Here is a 21115-nt window from a genome sequence, read left to right on the forward strand (position 1 = left end):
CACTGATTCAGACTATTTGATGTAATGATTCCCTAAAAAGTCAGCTCTCAATTTTCCATGGTCAGAAACAGATGACTAAAAATAATAATAATGATGATTAGACATCAATAATGCTCTCTACTTTTCTGCTTCCCAAACCTCACTTGAATACTGTCGACGCCTTTTCAAATCCAACAGAGACACATTTGCATCTCCAAGGAAGGTAGAGGATTTTTCTTTAAATTACTCAACTTAAATTAAATGTGCAACACCGTCCACGATGAGAGTTGTGACATTACCTGGAGTCAGCAAGAAGCCACTCGTGGGTGTCGACCACAAGTCACGTCATCACTTTGTGTTTGAAGACGGTCTTTCCAGAGGCAGTGGAAGCAGTGAGGTTACTGTTACAGATAAAGGGAAAATGGAGGGCAGAGGGGAGGCAGGAGCAGCTTGGGTGGAGACAGGGGCACACAGGACCGTCTGAGAAGGTAGATTCAACAGACCTAAGTAAGTAAACTAGCAAATGGTGAGCCACGAGGGGAGAGAAAGAGTCTGCGTGGCCTTGCAAGTCTTGTTTTTTGTTTTCGTTTTTTTTTTTTTTTTGGGACAACGCAGGTACCGACTATGAAAAAAAGATAAGGATTATAGGAGAAAAGGAACATAAAAGGAGACACTTTGGCTCAGGCAAAATAATGACATTATTTCTTGTTGTTGTTTGGCCGTGCCATGTGGCATGTGGGATCTTAGTTCCCCGACCAGGGATAGAACCCTTGCCCCCTGCATTGGCAGCACAGAGTCTTGACCACCAGGGAAGTCCCAAAAGAATGTCAGTTTTGATCATTTTAACTTTGAATTGCATGGGACATCTAAGTGTAACATACAGTAAGCAATTGGAAGCATCATTCTGAAACTTAGGGCGCTGGGCTCAGAATGCAGATTCAGGGCCACGTTTCCCTGTTACTGCAGGACTTCTCAGAGCCTTTAGTTTCACAATACGGATTGCAATTCTCCAAGAACAAGAGGTCTCTAGCTAGCATTTCTCAACCTTATTTATACACGGAATCCAGTGTTCCTTGGAACATCATTTTAGAGACACTAGCGTCGCTGAAGGATGGATATAGATCAGATCCCCAAAGAGAACATGTTGCATGGGAAGAAAAGAGGGCTGAAGATGAAACATGGGAAACTCTAGGCATGTCATGTTCCAAAAGTTTAAAGAGAACAAACAGTGCCTTATTTTGATTCCTTATTTTAATTTTCTGTCCCAACGAAAGCTATATGCTACCTCAAGAACAAATAAAATCATGTCTTAAGTTTCACCATTTACTTGGGCATATTATGTGCTTTTCACAGCTCTATGTCTGTTCACACATTTCTAAAATTTCTTTTAACTCTTAAAAACTGTACCTCAAATTTAGATGGATACTGGAGAGTATCAACATTTAAAAGGGGTCCAGCAGAAGAAGAGGCTGGCAAGAGACTTATGAGAAGGGACTCCAGCAGTCAGGAGGAAGGTCTTGCTTGGAAGCTGTGATGGTTAATTTTAAGTCAACTTGGCGAGGCTGTGGTGCCCTGTTCTTTGGTCAAACACTAGTCTAGATGTTGCCATGAATGTATTCTGTAGATGTGATTCATCTTTACAAACTTAAGCAAAGGAGATCACCCTGGATAATATGGATAGGCCTCATTCAATCAGTTGGAGGCCTTCCTTAAAAGGAAAGACCAAGGTTTCCTAAATAAGAAGACTAACAGAAATCCTGCCTGAGTTTCGAGTGTGCCAACCTGTCCTACAAATTTCAGATTTGCCGACCTCCACAGTCCTGTGAGCCAATTCCTTAAAATAAACCCCTCCCTCCCTCCTCCCTCCCTGACTGATGTGGAAGCTGAGCGAGGAGAATATTTCAAAGAGGCCATGACGGGCTTCCCTGGTGGCGCAGTGGTTGAGAGTCCACCTGCCGATGCAGGGGACACGAGTTCGGGCCCCGGTCTGGGAAGAACCCACGTGCCGCGGAGCAGCTGGGCCCGTGAGCCATGGCCGCTGAGCCTGCACGTCCGGAGCCTGTGCTCCGCAACGGGAGAGACCACAACAGTGAGAGGCCCGCGTATCGCAAAAAAAAAAAAAGAGGCCATTACCCGCGCTATCCAACTGTCCAATGCCCTAAGGGGTCGAGATAAGGAGCAAAAGAAATGTCATCAAATTGAATGGACATTTAAACTCTCCCTACAGTATTTTATTATTTTTAGAAGTTCCGAATAGCTGCTTTTCATTTTTTTAAATTGGGGTATAATTGCTTTATAATGTTGTGTTAGTTTCTGCTGTACAACAAAGTGAATCAGCTATGTGTATACGTATATCCCTCTGCCTCTCAGACCTCCCTCCCACCACCACCCCATCCCACCCCTCTAGGTCACCACAGAGCACCGAGCTGAGCTCCCTGCACTCACAGCAGGTTCCCACTAGCTATCTGTTTTACACCTGGTAGTGTGTATATGTCAATCCCAATCTCCCAATTGATCCCATCCCCCCTTCCCCCAACCCGTGTCCCCATGTCCATTCTATATATCTGCGTCTCTATTCCTGCCCTGCAAATAGGTTCATCTGTACCATTTTTCTAGATTCCATATATATGAATTAAACAGGCTTTTTTTTTTTTGGAGAAGTATTTCAAGCCAATATTATCACTGCCACACTTTGATCATTGTCACCCCTGGTTCTTAGGACGCCAAATGGTAATGCTGTACTCTCAGGTATGAATTTCTGACAGAAGTTATTCTTCTCTGTAGTCCTGATTGTTCCTAGTAGGGTCAAAGATTGTGAAACTGAGTTATCTCGGTCTCAATCTTCTCTTTCATCACCTGTAACTAATGAGATGTAAAGTGTCACCATTTCCTCCTTGCTTAGATCTGTCCTGTTTTGTTTTTTTCTCTTTTATTCCCATTGGCATCACTGCAGCCTGACCTTCCCTTCACCCATCGCCTCGGAAGCTTTGCAGCTAAGCATATCTTGAGGGTTGGTGGCAGAGTGCGTGCCCACGGGGGCCTGAGGAGCCTCCTGGGGAAGATGGTTCTAAGAGAGGAGACAACACGCTGGGTGGCCCTCGGGTTCCGAGGAAGGGAGCTCCGAGGACACTGTGGTGTCATTTCCCCCTCACATCCCATCCAACATCACATGGATGCCTGAGTCCTTAGGAGAGAAAAAAGACTAAGCACCTTTTTCACCACCTTTTTGGGGCTCTGGAAATTCAAAGCAAACCTCAGCTTTGGGAAAATGCAGCCAAAGCACATAGAAGGTGGTGTGAAGGAGGCTGGTCACTTGATTACAGAACACGGAAGTTTGGCTTTTGTGGATTTCAAGCAGTGGTGTGCCAATACATTTGAACAATCAGCTCTCTAGAAAATAAAAAAATAAAAGTCCCAATGTGTAGAACTTGCTGATTTTCACGGTGTAAACATTCCCACCATGGCCAGTTTCAAGCTGCCAATGTGATGTCATTAAACGTGGAGGTGGGAGAAGATAGACAGTAACCCCTCCTCACATAATAATTTCACTCTACAGATTTGATAGAGTCAGGTAAACGTTACAATTGTAGTAAAATAATTAGGAACTGATGAGTTTTGAGAATGTATTGCTTTTGTTTTTAATATAATTTATTTAATTGCAAGTTTATGTAATTCAGATTTTAATAATGCCTGCGTTTGATGACGACAGGCAAAGTTCCTGAGTATGTCACCACCAGCTGTTGTCCGTCTACATGGTTCCAGCACACCACTGACTCAGGGACCCAGAGCACAGCCCACTTGGGGCATCAGGAGCCTGCGGTAGCAGCAGCACCCAGAGTTGAGGCGCAGACAGCTCCCGATGCACAAGGTTTGCATTGGCAAATATTTACTAAGTATAACTGGAAACACTCCTGAGCCCGGTTAGTGACCACAAGTCCCCGATTTTCATTCATCTCTGTGAACGAGGGCTCCATCATGTCTACTCTATGACAGACTGCAAGGCACAAGCTCTGGGAAGTCTTCTTGCATTTCATTAGTGATTCCTCCTCTTTGCCAATCTTCCTTTTATTTGAATGCTTTTACTTGCTGAAAATGCCTAGTGACCTTTGCTCCTTTCTCCCAAATTCCTTTGACAATAGTTTGTCTCATTTTTATACCTTGCCGTCTTATTTTTCTGAAGTGAGTTTTTTATTTTTTCCTTGTTAAAAAAAGCAATTGTGCATTTACTTCAGGAAACAATGGGAAAACAGAGTTAAATAAAAAATTCATACAGCAAACCTCTTCACTAAGATAGAAAACACTGTTAATATTATTACCCTTGTTTTCCTGCATGCAGATGGCTCCAGGCCACTTACCTGAACTGGACTCACTACTAAAAAAGTTCATTCCACCTGAGGACAGTTCTTACATGGAGAGGCTTTTTTATGTTTTTGCAGGGGGGTGGGGGGCTGTCAGAACAAAGCTTCACAGATTTTTTTTCTTTGTACATTATTTAAACTAATGAGAGGTTATCTTTTTTTTTTTTTTTTTTTTTTTTTTTTTTTGCGGTACACGGGCCTCTCACTGTTGTGGCCTCTCCCGTTGCGGAGCACAGGCTCCAGACGTGCAGGCTCAGCAGCCATGGCTCACGGGTCCAGCCGCTCCGCGGCATGTGGGATCTTCCCAGACTGGGGCACGAACCCGTGTCCCCTGTATCGGCAGGCGGACTCTCAACCACTGCACCACCAAGGAAGCCCCTAAACTAATGAGAGGTTATCTTGATCATCCTACTCCTATATTCTACCTGTTCCTTCTGCTCTTTTAGCATCTTAATTCATTTGAGGCCTTTCTTCTTGAGCCAGAAGGGAGAACTTCTTGGGAAAGGGCAACTCTACGGTACTTTTACAGTAGTGTTTCTCTCTTCTCTAGCACCACCAGAGTCACCTTTTCTAGGTCCCAACACCAGCACACAGAGGGCTTTGCTGTCTGTCTGTGATCATGCTTTCCTGTCTGCCAGGGCAGTTCTCAGCTTTGCGGAGGAAGGATGACCCCATACTTCTTATTGTGACCTTCCATGCCTGGTAATACCCACGTTTCTATCTTCTGGTTGTACAAGAGAATTCTTCAGAGTCTTGGATCCACAGTATCTGATAATGCAGATTTCTTTTCTAACAAGAGAAAAGATAGCGTAGAAATGATGCACAGTGATTAAAGATTTCCACGGTGACAGTTCCCTGGAGAGAAACACAAGGTCCCACTTTGGCAGCTCTGTCCACCAGCAAGGATCTCCACGGACATGTTGTGTCACTTGCTTCAGTCCCTGTCTGAGCCAGGATGGGGTTGGCACATCGCCTTGTTGAAACTGGCTCCATACCTAGTAGAAGCGGGCATCCTGCCATACTAATTGATGGGTATGAGTGCAGACATGTCAGAGAACCAGTATGCACAGCAGAGCAGGGTAGGAGAAGGGATTTCAGGCCAGAAATATCCAAACAGTCAGTTGTGCTGAGCTCCTGTGCCAGGGAGAAGGAGAAGATGGTATCAGTGTGACTGCTGCAGCCCAGAGTTGGAGTAATTTTTAAATGCCCCAAATGACTGGAAAAACAAGGAGGGTATGAGCCTGAGGAGCAGGACGGGTCAAGGTTATTGACTTTCAGAAGATATAACTGTTATCCGCCTGCTGGGGTGCAAGGCTTTTTGATGCAAGCAGCAGTTCCCTGATTAGAGTAACTTGCTAGCTGAGTACTTTGAACAGATACAGAGAAATCAAAGCCACTGCATGGAGGGTTTCTGGGTTAATCACAGTGAGGACTGCTGAGGGTGGATGCAGATAACTGCCTCCTACCAGGGGAATGGCTCTTCCTGCTTGTCCTTGATATCAGCCCCAGCTGCCGTATGGGATCAACTGTCTCCTCAGCAAGTAGGCCCAGCAGGCCAGCCATCAAGAACGTAGCTATCAACACTGCCCTCTTGCTAATTGCATATTTGGTACAGATATACAAAGTCTTCCTCCAATGGAAAGGCAGCTCAGTAACAACCCAATTTTAGTGTAGAAAAGAGAAACTTGACAATATTAGAATAAGAAAGACTTTGGGAAGTATTCTAAAGGTACATTAGCACAGATTACCCCTGTTTCCCTCTACTGCAGGCAGTGACCTTCTTCAAATTACCTGGTGATAAACAGCCTAGGAGAAAATTAAGGTGAGGGGCTCCAACACTTAATAACAGAGATGCTGGGTCATCAGATGCAGGACCTAGGTGACAGCTACACAGATAACTGGCGGAGATGAAATTTGTACCTCAATGTAGCTATATGCCCCAGATAACATACAAAGTCAAATATAGAGCTTTGATTAAACTTCAAGAAAGTACCTGTCTGAAAACTTTTTAAATGCACTCTTTGAATTGTTGCATCATTGTTTGAATTCATTGACAACGAACCAGAATACGGGCCCATCAGTTCAGTTCAGCCTCCCTCAGCTTTTGAACTGACTCTACTTCATTAAGAATTGGATTCCTGGGCTTCCCTGGTGGCGTGGTGGTTGAGAGTCCACCTGCCGCTGCAGGGGACAAAGGTTCCTGCCCCGGTCCGGGAAGATCCCACATGCCGCGGAGCGGCTGGGCCCATGAGCCATGGCCGCTGAGCCTGCGCGTCCGGAGCCTGTGCTCCGCAACGGGAGAGGCCACAACAGTGAGAGAAGTGTTCATGTTTTTCTAATATTTCAATCATAAAGTTAAGATGAAGAATTACATATTGGTCAAAATAAATGTGATCATATGTAACTCAATTTTTTTTGAATGTATGCATTCTCCATGCTAAGTGAGTAATGAGTTGGGTTTTTTATAATTTATTTTATTTTATTGAAGTATAGTTGATTTATGGTGTCCTATTAGTTTCAGGTGCACAGCAAAGTGATTCAGTTATACATAGATATATATTTTCTTTTTCAGATTCTTTCCCATTATAGGTTATTACAAAATATTGAGTATAGTTCCCTGTGCTATATAGTAGGTCCTTTTTGTTTATCTATTTTATATATAGTAGCATGTATCTGTTAATCCCAACCTCCTAATTTATTCCTCTTAACTCACCTTTAGCTTTCCCTACATTTTCTTTTTTTTTTTTTTTGGTATAGCATTTAAAAAAAGTCAACCTAAAAATAACAAAATCAGGATAGGGTGATAGGAATGAAACCAAAAGCTTCTTAGTCTCAGCTAAATTAAAATCATCGAAACTAAGTTTATTTGACTTTTATCAAAAGACCCTGATTATTCACTTGAAACCAATGGAAAGCTTTGAATTCAGAAACAAAATCTAAAAGAAAACCCTTTGGAATATTCTTGGAGATGGTACTGAAAGAACAGACTTGAACTGCATTTATTGAAAGGTAAGCAAAATCATTTGAATTTAATGATTCGTCTTCTAATGGTGGTTGTATTCTAAGCTTCTTGCATAGAAATATGTGTCCATAATCCAGTGGTGCTCATTAGAATGACTTATACATGTGGATATTTCCTTATCTGGGATTCAAATCACATTAATTTTGGTCAGTCCAATCAACTTCCTAAAATGACTGTTGGGAAATCCGTGGTGGTCCAGTGATTAGAACTCTGCGCTTCCACTGCAGGGGGCATGGGTTCAATCCCTGGTCGGGGAACTAAGATGCCGCATGCCTCCAGGCGCGGCCAATAAATAAATAAAAAATAAACTGACTGTCACTGAGAATCTTTCCACAGAAAAAGCACCGTTCCTGAGGCACTTTGAAAAGTTCCAGTTTGGTGGGAAAGACACAGGAATTTTTCAAGCGTTGTCTTTTTCATGGCTAATTAAAGGTCAGAGGTGGGGAAGCAGGTCATTTTCCTCCTCAGTTTTCCTCGAGTAATCTGTTTAATTTATTCTGCCTAGACAACCTTGAAAAATCCTAATTCCACAATTATCTCTGACATTGCAAATGCTGCTCAGAGTAGTGTCCTGGCTGGCTTTTCCTTTCATGATTTCTACTTCTGAAACAGGGGTGGTGCGTGATTGAATACGCATTCAGGTTTGAGTGTTTTCCTTCACAATCTTGATTTCTCAGACACTCAGCAGCCAACTCTGTGCTGAGTAAGAAACAAGTTCTTTTTCCCCAAAGGGACCATTCTCCGTGCTGCTGAACTCAGTGGTCAGTGGTCAGACACGGTGTTTTTCAGGCACGGCCCGTTGGATTCCCCAGTGTCTGTTACCTGCAGTTCCATGCATGCATTTCCTGATCCTGTCTTGACTCAGGATCAGCCCAGGCCACCAGCTAGTGGGGTCTGTGAATACCTTGTAACCATGTACCATCTGGGATGCTGGGGGTGAGTGAGTCTTTGGTACCTGAGATCCACTTGTGTTAGTTTCCTAGGGCTGCTGAAACAAAGTACCACAAACTAGGTACCGTAGAACAAAGTAAATTTACTGTCTCACGGTTCTGTAGTCTAGAAGCCGCAAATCAAGGTATTTACAAGGCCATGCTTCCTCTGAAACCTGCAGGGGAAGGATGTTTCCTTGCCTCTTCCAGCTCTGGTAACCCCAGATGTTCCTTGGCTTGTGGCAGCATAATTTTACCCTGGAGCTCTCCTTGTATCTGGTCACATAGTCCTCTGTGCATGTTTGTGTTTGTGTCCAAATTTTCCCATTTTATAAGGACACCAGTCATATTGGATTAGGGCCCACCTCATCTTTACTTACTACATCTGCAAACACCCTGTCACTAAGTAAGGTCACATTCTGAGGTACTGGTCATTAATATCCTAACACATCTTTTTGTAGGGATGCAATTCAACCCATAACTCTCCCTCTCTACCCTCCACCATGTTGGCCCAGTTCAGTTCATCTGTTTTCATTCTATAAATATGTTTCATTGCATACCTACTATGTGCCACACCCTGGTGAGATAGTGTGTGGCACATAGTAGGGTAGTGAAGACCAGTGGGTTTGCTGCCCTCATCAGACTTACAATTGTAACACCAAGGCAAACAGTAAACAAAATGCAGTGTGAGCTAAAGTTTATGAATAAACAGGGTCTCTGGTTGGAAATAACAAGGGCATGAGGAGACACTGTTGTAGAAAAGGAATGAATGATGGGCAGGGGTAACCCCGTCCTTCCTCATGTTTTGGTTTTTATTGCTTCTTTTGAGACACCACAGAAAATTTCCCTTGCATGTAACCTCATTTGAATTGCCTTTTTATTACCATACAGAGTACTAACTACTAAGAATGTAGTGTCCCAATTTACAGATGAGGAAACTGAGTCTTGGAGAAGTTAAGTAACTTCTATGAGGTCACATGACCGGTAAATAGTGGAGTCAAGGTTTAGATCTGGGTCTGGGAGATGCCAAAAAATTTCATTACACACCCTATAGACTTCTTACAGCTGTTAGACCCAGCTATGTGCTATTTTCATGAAACATACATAAAGCAAACTGTAACTGGTTGGACATAAAAAGCAGACAAATATATATGTCAGCCATATGTAAACTAAGTGGCATGTAAAAATGTACTTGTCAAAAAATATATTTTAATGCAGAAATCATTAATGCAATGGGAGATATTTTATACTGACTTAAAAATACAATACACAAAAAAGATAAAAGAGCCAAGAACTATTTTATTCTAAACAACAGTAATCAAAATATATATAAAAACCAAAATGTTAGAAATGCAAGGAGAATTGTCAAAATCACAGTCATAATGGGAGAATCATACCTCCAGGACTTGGCAGGTCGAGTAGTCAAACTCCATAACATTATAGAGAATTTGAATCACGAACAATTAATAAGTCAGGCAAGATACAAAAACTGTACGTTCTTTCCAAGTCCCGATGGAACATTTAAAAATTTTAGTATGTACCAGACCATGAAGAAAATCTCAATAAACTCCAAATATTGTATACAGCCCCATTCTCTGATCATTATGCAAGGAAACTAGATTTTAAGAACAAAATACGTCTAAAATAAATCTAACTACATGGGAAGAACAGACTATCTTAGTTATTCTTTAAAATAAAAAAGAAAGAACTATTAACAATGAGGTCTATCTACGTGTGTGGCTAAAAATACATCTCCAAGTTATATTAAATTAAAATAATATAAGTTATAAAACAAGTTAATTTTTTATATTTAGAAAAGATATTCACATATATGATATTAAATACATAAATTTTTTTTCTGGAATTATGCGCTAGAAACTGTTGACATTGACTATCTTAAAAGAAAGGGGACAGAGGTCAGAGGCAGAGAGGGGAATGTTATAGAGAATTTAAACCACACACAATTAACAAGCTATCCAATACACAAAATTACACAGTCTTTCCAAATCCCTGATGAATATTTTTTAAACTTTATTATGTAGCAGGCCATGAAGTAAACCTTAATAAATTCCAAATACCATATGCAGACCATGTTTCTTAAATGAAGTGAGCATAACATAGAAAGTTTAACAAAGATCGCACATAAAAGAAAACTACAGACCAAATTCACTTATCAATATCAATTAAAATATCCTAAATAAAATGTTAACAAACAGAATACAGCAGCACACTGAAATTATGATACACGACCAAATGGGGTTTGTTTTAAGAACGTAAGAATACCCTAATAGTTAGAAATCCTTCATGTAATTTCCCATATTACTACATATAAGGAGAAAAACCATATGATTATCTCTACAGATGCTCAAAACAATTGATCAAGTTCAAATATATTCTGGCAAAACAAGATTCTTAACAAAACAAGGGTAGATGGATAATTCTTCAACAGCATGTGTCTATGTATCTATAGATAGAGATAATAGATACATATATAAATGTCTTTCCTCTAAAAACAAGGCTTAGACTCAGTTATTTGAACTGAACTGGGGCCTCTAAGATTTACCAATTGGCTAGAAGTCCCCATTAGAAACATTATCAGCCTGTGCCCCCAACTGATGTAGGTCCCCTTTGGGGGTCCCCAACAATTGTAAACAAAACTTTCTTTTTTCCAGCGTACCATGTCCATCCACAGGACTGTACTTTTTGTGTGGAAGTCAGACATTAACTAGCTTCCCAAGCATCGTATTCCCAAAATACAATGACTTGCACTTTGGGGGGCTGGGGCCTCTCAAGAGACCTTCAAGTGTTTAAGGAAACACTATATTTTGGGGTGACCTGACTAAGCAAGGTGCTGACTGTACTTCAAGCACACGAAGGTGACCAGTCCCCTAGTCAGGCTGCTCCGGGTCCCTCTAGGATTCCATCGTTCCTTCCAGAAGCTCCCACACTTGCATGATTTGAAGAAGAGGTGGTGACACAACTCGTGTCTGTGTGTTTTTCAAAGGGTATTTTTTGCCCAGACACTCTCAGTGAAATTCCCTTTTTATCTAAGCCTTTGTGTGAGAGGTCTGTCCTTTAGAAGCAACCCTGGTCTGTAATCACTGGATGCCAGGAGCAACTCCCCTGGTCCCCAGTGTGACAACCAGAAGTGTCTCCAGACATCACCAGATGTCCCGGGTAGGGTGGGGAGAGTGAGGGGTGGTAGTGAAACCATTCCCGGTTGAGAACTGAGGATCTAACACTTTAAGTCCTCTTATTAAAACGCAGGCAACATACATCCCTGCCATTTTCAGCTGGAGCACCTCACAGGGGTGTTGGTTTAACGGGATTTAATTCTCAGTATCATAAGTAGATCGTAATGCCTTCAGATGGCTGCAGAGTCCTGTCCAAAACAAGGCTAGGCTTGGTTACATGAGCTTGCTTCTCAGATGTCTCCTTCCTTATTTATGCACACCATGCAGGCAATAATCTCTATGATAGGAGACGGGAGTGATCCAGTTAGAAAAGGTAGTATAAAATTTGTCCTTTACTTTAGCTGAAATTGTCAATGACACCACCCAGGCCCCGGAAGGCATGTAGGTCAGACCTGTTATGGATGATAGAATTGCCGTAAACTTCCTCCTCATGGGCCAAAGAGAAATCTGTGCAATCACTAATACATTCTGCTGTACCTGGAGTAATGCCAGGGCCAAGTGGAAAGGTCAATGCTGAAACTTAAGGAGAAAGACACCTGGCTTTCTAAGGTAGACCTTGATGGTTTACGAGATTTGTTAAGCTGGTTGGCCCGGCACTCTGGGCAGCGTGGCTGAAGTCAGCACTGTAGGTTGCCCTCATCCTGCTCCTTGGAATCCTGTTAATAGTAGCCTTAATTGTGGTAGCTTCATAGTAGCCTCATAAGTGCTATGTGAGACAGATTCAATGGATTTGGTTCCAGCCTTCATCAATCAGGTAATGAGAGTCGCCAATGGTGGCGTACTTATGAGAAAATTCTCCAGTAGACAAGGTAATATAAAACTAGGGGTGGGTATTGATTTTCTTAATTGTTCAGAGCATATTTTTTTCTTTCTTACAATATTATATTAGTTTCAGGTGTACAACATAGTGATTCAATTTTGTTGTACATTACAAAATCATCAATATGATGTCTAGTTACCATCTGTCACCATAAAGTTATTACAATATTATTGACTCTATTCTGTATGCTGTACATTACATCCCTGTGACTTATTTATTTTATAAAGGGAAGTTTGTACCTCTTTAATCTCCCTCACCTATTTTACTCATCAACCACCAACCGTTCCTCTGGCAACCACCAGTTTATTCTCTGATATGAGTCTGTTTCTGTTTTATTGTTTGTCCATTTGTTTTATTTTTTAGATTCTACATATAAGTGAAATCATGCAGTATTTGTCTTTCTCTATGTGACTTATTTCACTTAGCATAATATCCTCTAGGTCCATTGATATTGCAAATGGAAGGAAATATTAGGTACTAGGACATTAGTTCAGATGATTTCATTTTTATTTCTACAGTGTTAAAAGTGCACTTATATGCTGGTTATTTCTGTCTTGGGAAAAAGAGACTGCAAATTGAAGGGAAGATTTTTACTTTTTCTTTTAAGAAAAAAAGGTTAAGGCAAATATTAAGACATAAAATGTTTAAGAAATTATAAACAAGGTTAGACCCTTTGAAAAAAAAAATTTCAAATGTTGTTGCAAATTTCATTCCTTTTATGGCTGAGTAATATTCCATTATATAAAACTACATAAATATATATGTTACGTCTTCTTTATCCATTCATCTATTGATGGATACTTTAGATTGTTTCCATATCTTGGCCATTATAAATAATGCTGCAATCAATATAGGGATGCATATATCTTTTCAAATTACTGTTTTCATTTTCTTTGGAAAAATACCCAGGAGTGGAATTTCTGGATCATATAGCAGTTCTATTTTTAATTATTTTGAGGAAACTCTATACTGTTTTTTATAGTGGCTGTACCAATTTGAATTCCCACCAAGAGTGCATGAGTGTTCCCTTTTCTCCACAGCCTCACTAACACTTGTTATTTGTTCTTTTTGATAATAGCCACTCAGACAGTTGTGAGATGATATCTCACTGTGGGCTTGATTTTCATTTCCTTGATGATTAGTGATGCTGGGCATCTTTTCATGTCTCTATTGGCCATCTATCTCTATGTCTTCTTTGGAAAAATGTCTACTCAGGTCCTCTGCCCACCTTTAAATTGGGTTGTTTGTTTCTTGAGTTGTATGAGTTCTTTGTATATTAGCCCATTTTCTGATATATCATTTGCAAATACCTCCTCCCATTCAGTAGGCTACCTTTTTGTTTTGTTGAATTTCCTTTGTTGTGCAAAAGCTTTTTAGCTTGATATGGTCCTATTTGTTTATTTTTGCATTTGTTTCCCTTTCATGAGGAAACATATACAAAAAATATTGCTAAGCCTGATATCAAAGAGCATTATTTTCTTCCTGAAAAGTGCCTATGTTTTCTTCTAGGAGTTTTATGGTCTCAGGTCTTATATTTAAGTCTTTAATCCACTTTGAGTTTATTTTTGTATATGGCGTAAGAAAGTAGTCTAGTTTGATTCTTTTGCATGTAGCTGTTCTGTTGTCACAACACCATTTATTAAAAAGACTGTCTTTTCCCCACTATATCAATATATTCCTGCCTCCTTTGTCATAGATTAATTGTCCATATAAATGTACATTCATTTCTGGGCTCTATTTTGTTCCATTGATCTCTGTGTCTATTTTTGTTCCAGTACTATACTGTTTTGATTACTATAGCTTTGCAGTATAGTTTGAAATCAGGGAACATGATACCTCCAGATTTGTTGTTTGTTCTCAAGATTGTTTTGGCTATTTGGGGCCTTCTGTGTTTCCATACAAATTTTAGAATTATTCTAGTTCTGTGAAAAATGCCACTGGTATTTTGGTAGGGATTGCATTGAATCTGTAGATTGCCTTGGGGAGTATCATCATTTTAACAATATTAATTCTTTCAATCCATGAGCATGGTATATCTTTCCATTTGTCTGTGTCATCTTCAAATTCATCATCATCTTATAGTTTTCCTAGTACAGATGTTTTACCTTACTGACTCAATTTATTTCTAGGTATTTTATTCTTTTTGATGCAATTATAAATGGAATCTTTTAAAATTTCTCTTTCTGATAGTTTTTTAGTGTATAGAAATGCAACATATTTCTCTATACTAATTTTGTATCCTGCAACTTTACTAAATTCATTTATTAGTTCCAATAGTTTTTTGGTGACATTTTTAGGATTTTCTGTACATAGTATACTGTCATCTGCAACTGTGACAGTTTTACCTTTTCCTTTCCAATTTGGATTCCTTTTATTTCTTTTTCTTGTCTGATTGCTATGGCTAGGACTTCTGATATTATGTTGAATAAAATTAGCAGGAGTGATCATCCTTGGGTTGTTCTTGATCTTAGAGGAAATGCTTTCCACTTTTAACCATTGACTATGATATGAGCTGTAGGTTTGTCATATATGAACTTTATTATGTTGAGGTGTTCCCTCTGTACCCATTTTGTTGAGAGTTTTTATCATACATGAATATTGAATTTTGTCAAAAGGTTTTTCTACACCTACTGAGATGATAATATGATTTTTATTGTTCAATTTGCTAATGTGGTGTATCACATTGATTGATTTGTGGATATTGAACCATCCTTGCATCCCTAGGATTAATCCCACTTGAGCATGTTGTATGATCCTTGAAATATATTGTTTAAATTGATTTGCTAATATTTTGTCAAGGATTTTTGCATCTATGCTTATCAGTGATGTTGGCTTGTACTTTTCTTTTTTGAAGGTGTCCTTGTCTGATTTTGGTATCATATATGATTATTTTAAGTTGGTGGTCTCTTAAGTTCAAACACATTCTAACAACCCTGCATTTTTACTCCCATGCCCACAACATTTAATGTCTTTGACATTGTATTTTTTTTTTTTTTTTTTTGCGGTACGCGGGCCTCTCACTGTTGTGGCCTCTCCCGTTGCGGAGCACAGGCTCCAGACGCGCAGGCTCAGCGGCCATGGCTCACGGGCCCAGCCGCTTCGTGACATTGTATTTTACATCTTTTTGTTTTGTGTATCTCTTCATACTTATTGTAGAGATGGACAATTTTACTCCTTTTGTCTTTAAACTTCCTACTAGCTCTATAAAGGGAGAATGGATATTGTTGGGAGGTAGGTATCATTTTTTCTGGAGATGTCTCTGCTTCATCAGTCCCTCCACTGACCCCAAGTAGGTTACCCACCTCAGCAGCTTTCAACCAAGCACTTGCTCACTGAGGGGCACATCCCTCTCTCTGTTGATTTGCGTACCCTGAGCCCAATTACTCATGCAAACTTTATTGATTACTGCCTCTGTATACCTCCCCAGATTCTCATGCTATCTCATCCCTCAAGTGACTTTTAAAAAATGAGAGTTGCATTAAGCTTTATCATACAATATATCTTAAAAAGGCAACAGAAGTGACAGAACTAGGAAAATAGAATACCAGCTCCTCACAGGGTCATCTGTGAGCCCAGCGAATTCCTGTGCTAATTGACCTGGCATTTTCCTGACCAAAGTAAATAGAGAGTTAGCCAGCCACAGAGAAATGTCTGGTGGCCAATGGTAGGTCTCATTTGTTGTAGTGAATACTGCTACTTTTAATCATATTAAAGTAGCTGCTGTTTCCTCTTACAAGTATTGGCATTGCAAAATATTACTTACCGACCACTCTGTAACAAAGTGTAGAATATCTGCTTTTAAACATCCTCCTTAATCATTTAGATCAGAAGACGGATGTGACTTTGAGTGGGGGAAATATGTGACTGACATTGAACGTGGCGTAAGCTTATCTCATGCTCAAGCTCTGGTATGGGGCTGGAGGAAGCACCAGTTCTGGTCAATGCCAGCCAAATTTACTGTCAATAGTAAGATAAATCCATGGCAGGGGGAGAATTGCTGTCTACTACAGAAAACTCCTTCTTGTTAGTGGCATTACTTTGCTGTTCTATGACCCGCTTCTAGGGGTGAAGAATAATATGACAGGCTTTTTGTGTGCTTGTCCAGTAAAATTTATAGTTTCTTACAGCAAAATGAAACTGGGTGTTGAAGCTATGTACAGTGCATAGGCTGATATCTTCTTAGATAATAACTTGAATTAATCCTGTTATGATGCTAGTTTGATTTGAAACAAATAAAACATGATTGCTTTTCCAGGATATGATTTCTGAGTCTCTGAGGTATTCTTCACCCAGTATTTCTCTCTCTGGATTTTAAGTCCAACACAAAATTCAGTCACTCATGATTGTTTGAGAACCTCGTGTCTAGGGAGTTTATATTTAAAATTTTATAGGTCTTTAGTTTCAAAGTTGCAAATATTAAAATCAGTGCTAATGTGAGTGGTGATTGAAAGAAGATTCCATTCAATGTTCTCTTAACGTTAATACGAAATGACAAGAACTAGACCATGACAGGGAAGGAATATTTGTAGGTATAATGGGAAATATTGGTAAAGCTAATTTTTTCTTTAAAAAAAAACTAGATCAGGAAAAGAGAGTTTTTCTTCTTTTCACATTGATTGACTAAGGAGAGAGTTTCACAGAATTCAAGAGGGATGAATCCAGGGGTTGATGGCAGCGCCTGTGACAGGCAGCCAGAGGCAGAATCTCAGTGATGCACTTTCATCACTCACACCTTGCAGAGCTCTGGAGGCTGTGTACTGCAGAGAGGCTGAGGAGGCGAGGAGACTGAGTGCTAGGACGCAGAAATCAAACCAGCTGTGCCAAGGGTTTGCATGAGCACGTTTCCATGAGCAAGAACACAGTCATCAAGATCAGGTTAATTTTCGGGCTTCCCTGGTGGCGCAGTGGTTGAGAGTCTGCCTGCCGATGCAGAGGACACGAGTTCGTGCCCCGGGCCGGGAGGATCCCACGTGCCGCGGAGCGGCTGGGCCCGTGAGCCATGGCCGCTGAGCCTGCGTGTCCGGAGCCTGTGCTCCGCAACGGGAGAGGCCACAACAGTGAGAGGCCCGCGTACCGCAAAACAAAAACAAAAAACAAAGATCAGGTTAATTTTCAAGGAAAAAAAAAAAGAAAAGCAAGTAGCTGATCATTGGACACAGGACCCAACCCAGGCAAGGACTAACTAACACTGAGCTCTAACTCTATAGCATTCTATAACAGTATGGCAGCCCCCAGACTTATATGTGGGGTTTGGAGCTACTATGTTCCTTTTCTCCACAGCCCTACTTATTTTCCCATCATAAACCAAGACTACCCACTGGGACGAAAACCTTCCACAGATACAAGGGAACAGGAAGTATGCTATAATGACTGGTGGTTTCCCAAAGTACCTTCTTCTCTCTCCTTCTGCCCCATCGCGTGGCTTGTGGGATCTTAGTTCCCCGACCAGGCATTGAATCCGAGCCCTCGGCAGTGAAAGCGCAGAGTCCTCACCACTGGAACGCCAGGGAATTCCCCCAAAGCATCTTCCTCTCAATCAAAACTTTCTAAGTCATCTGCCAACTTGAAATAAGTAAGAGTTTAATTTTTTTCCCTTAATTCTTTTTTGCGGTACGCGGGCCTCTCACTGTTGTGGCCTCTCCCGTTGCGGAGCACAGGCTCCAGTAAAATTGGAGGCTCACGGCCATGGCTCACGGCCATGGCTCACGGCCCAGCCGCTCCGTGGCATGTGGGATCTTCCCGGACCGGGGCATGAACCCGTGTCCCCTACATCGGCAGGCGGACTCTCAACCACTGCGCCACCAGGGAAGCCTCCCTTAATTCTTTAATGTGTTAAAGATTGGGGGCTTCCTTAATCAAAATGGCAAAGTAAATTGTCTGGACAGGCCAGGGAAAGTGCCTCCTAGTTATAATATCCTCATTCTGAGAATCTTTAGCGTGCCTGTCACAGTAACGGCCTCTTCTGAAAGATCACTTGCATAGGTCAGTGGGTTCGTGTGTGTATTGTGTGACATCACAGCCATGGCCAAAGCCGATTGGACCAGAGATGGGTGTTGGTCAGCCATCTCATTGGTTAGGGGCCTATGAGAGAATCTAGCACAAGAGCTCTGTCATAAAAGGGCATTGGATGGGAGTTAAGGGTCCCACCAGAAACTCTTTTTGAGAGATTAAATGCAAAGCATTCAGAGAGAGTCAGCAGGCTGGAGAGGCCAAGAGACACATGCACAAAAAGAAGGCAGTAAGCAAAACTGGGTAGTAGTAGAAGATCTGAGTAAACAGAAATCTTGATATAAATAGAGGAGATTAAAAACAGCTATTCAATTGTAGTAGTTACAGGAGCAGAAACAGAAGCCAAGACAGAATAGAGAATTAGTTCTAGGAAAGAAAATAAGTGGGGTGGAAGACCTAAATCATGAGTCGGGATAACTGTTAAGTCAGTAGACATATGATGAGAGCTTTCAGTGCATCTTAAATAGCAATAATGTTTTAGTTCTCTAGGCGCTTAGCTTTGGTTATTTTGACTTTTTCTGGTTTTTCTTACTTTCCTTATAATTATCAATAAACCTTGTTAACTGAGATACTTTCCGTATTCCTTGCATCCTATAAGATCCTAGCAATTCTCACTTTGTCAATCGTTCAGGGAAACCCAATCAAATGCAATAAATTTCAGAGAGCCCCAGATTGTACCTGTTGTAATAAACAGGTGCTACCATGTGTTCCAACCTGTCATTCCCTTTAAAGAAGATACTCCAATATGCCCTGGACTCTAAGACTCCTGGAAACTTCACTGAAGTGGTAGGTCACCTCCTCTATTTTTATGGAGTATGTATTTTTCTTTAATATTTATTTATCTAGTTATTTGATTGCTCCGGGTCTTGGTTGAGGCTCCTTAGTTGCAGCATGTGAACTCTTAGTTGCGGCATGAATGTAGGATCTAGTTCCCCGACCAGGGATTGAACCTGGACCCCCGGTGTTGGGAGCATGCAGTCTCAACCACTGTGCCACCAGGGAAGTCCCTGGAGTATGTATTTCTTTCCCTTTGGCCGACGTGTATCTTATTAAGGCATCTAGGTTACCTCTTCATTCCTCCTCTTCAACCTGTGCCAGCAAGATGTCATCCATCTAGTAGATCACGATGAAATCCTATGGGATAATGGGATGGTCAAGGTACTGGTATACTGTATTGTTTTGTAGACCCTGAAAACTGACTTAACCCTGAGGCAAAACAGTAAAGATGTTCTACTATTCCTGACAGGTGAAAGCAAACTTGACTGTTTTCTCTGCTTAATGGCATAGAGCAGGAGTCAGCAAAGTGGAGTCTGAAGGTAAAATCCAGCTTGTCACCTTCTTTTATTTTATTAACAGACTTTATTTTTTAATTTTTTTATTGAAGTATAGTTGATTTACAATGTTGTGTTAGTTTCTGTGGTCCAGCAAAGTGATTCAGTTATATAGATATAGATCTATTCCTCTTCAAATTATTTTCCGTTATAGATTATTACAAGGAATTGACTATAGTTCCCTGTGCTATATAGTAGGTCTTTGTTGTTTATCTGTTTTATATACAGTAGTTTGTATCTGCTAATCCCAAACTCCTAATTTATCCCTCCCCTCCTTTCTCCTTTGGTAACCATACATTTGTTTTCTATGTAACAGACTTTATTTTTTTAGAACAGTTTTAGATTTAGAGAAAAATTGAGCAGATAGTACAGAAAGCTCCCATATAACTCCTCATGGTTTCTCCTATTATTAACATCTTACATTAGTAGGGTACATTCTTCCCTGTTAATGAACCAACATTGATACATTATTACTAAAGTTTATAGTTTATTGACTGCCCTCTTTTTAACCTAGTGTTCTTTTTTCTGTGCCAGGATCCAGTCCAGGATACCACATTACATGTAGTTGTCATATCTCCTTAGGCTGCTCATAGCTGTGACAGTTTCTCAAACTTTCCCTGGTTTTGATGACCTTGACAGTTTTAAGAAGTAGTGGTCAGGGATACTGTAAAATGTCTCTCTTTTGGAATTTGATGATTTTCTCACGATGAGACTGGGGTTATGGATTTGGGAAAGAATATTACAGATGTAAAGTGCTCTTTTCATCACATCACATCAAGGGTATATATTATCACCCTGATTTATAACTGTCGATGTTGACCTCAGTCACCTATGAAGCCACATTTGTCAGGTTTCTCTATGCTAAAGTTGCTTTATTCCACCCTTCCATATGTACTCTTGGAAAGAAATCACTGTGCACAGCCCACACTTAAAGAATTGGGACTTATGCTCCTCCTTCTTTAGGATCAAGTATCTACATAATTTATTTAGAATTCTCCTGCATGAGACATTTGCCTCTTCTCTCCATTTACTATTTATTCAGTCATTTATTTGCAACAATATGGGCTCATGGATATTTACCATATCCTTTGGGTTATAATCCAGTACTATAAATACTTTACTTTTTTGCTCAATTTGTTCCACTTTGGCCATTGGAAGCTCTTTCAGTTGGCGCTTTGACATACCTCCATCAATGTAATTTTTTTAGCCCTTCCTTACTTTTTGGCTCATCTTATATATTTTTGACTCAGTCTTACAGACATTTTCCCAAGGAGCCCTAGTTCCTTTTATTGGAGAATGGTATCAGAAATCAAGATCTGGGCACAATAAGATATGCTTATTTCTACTGGAGCACTTATGGCTTATTTTTGTAAATAAAATTTTGTTGGAACACAGCCATGCCCAATTGTTTATGCATGGTCTATGGATGTTTCCTTGCTGCAATGGCAGAGTTGAATAGCTGCAACAGAGAGC

Source organism: Phocoena sinus, chromosome 5 (genome assembly GCF_008692025.1).
Source record: "Phocoena sinus isolate mPhoSin1 chromosome 5, mPhoSin1.pri, whole genome shotgun sequence".
Classification (NCBI taxonomy): Eukaryota; Metazoa; Chordata; class Mammalia; order Artiodactyla; family Phocoenidae; genus Phocoena; species Phocoena sinus.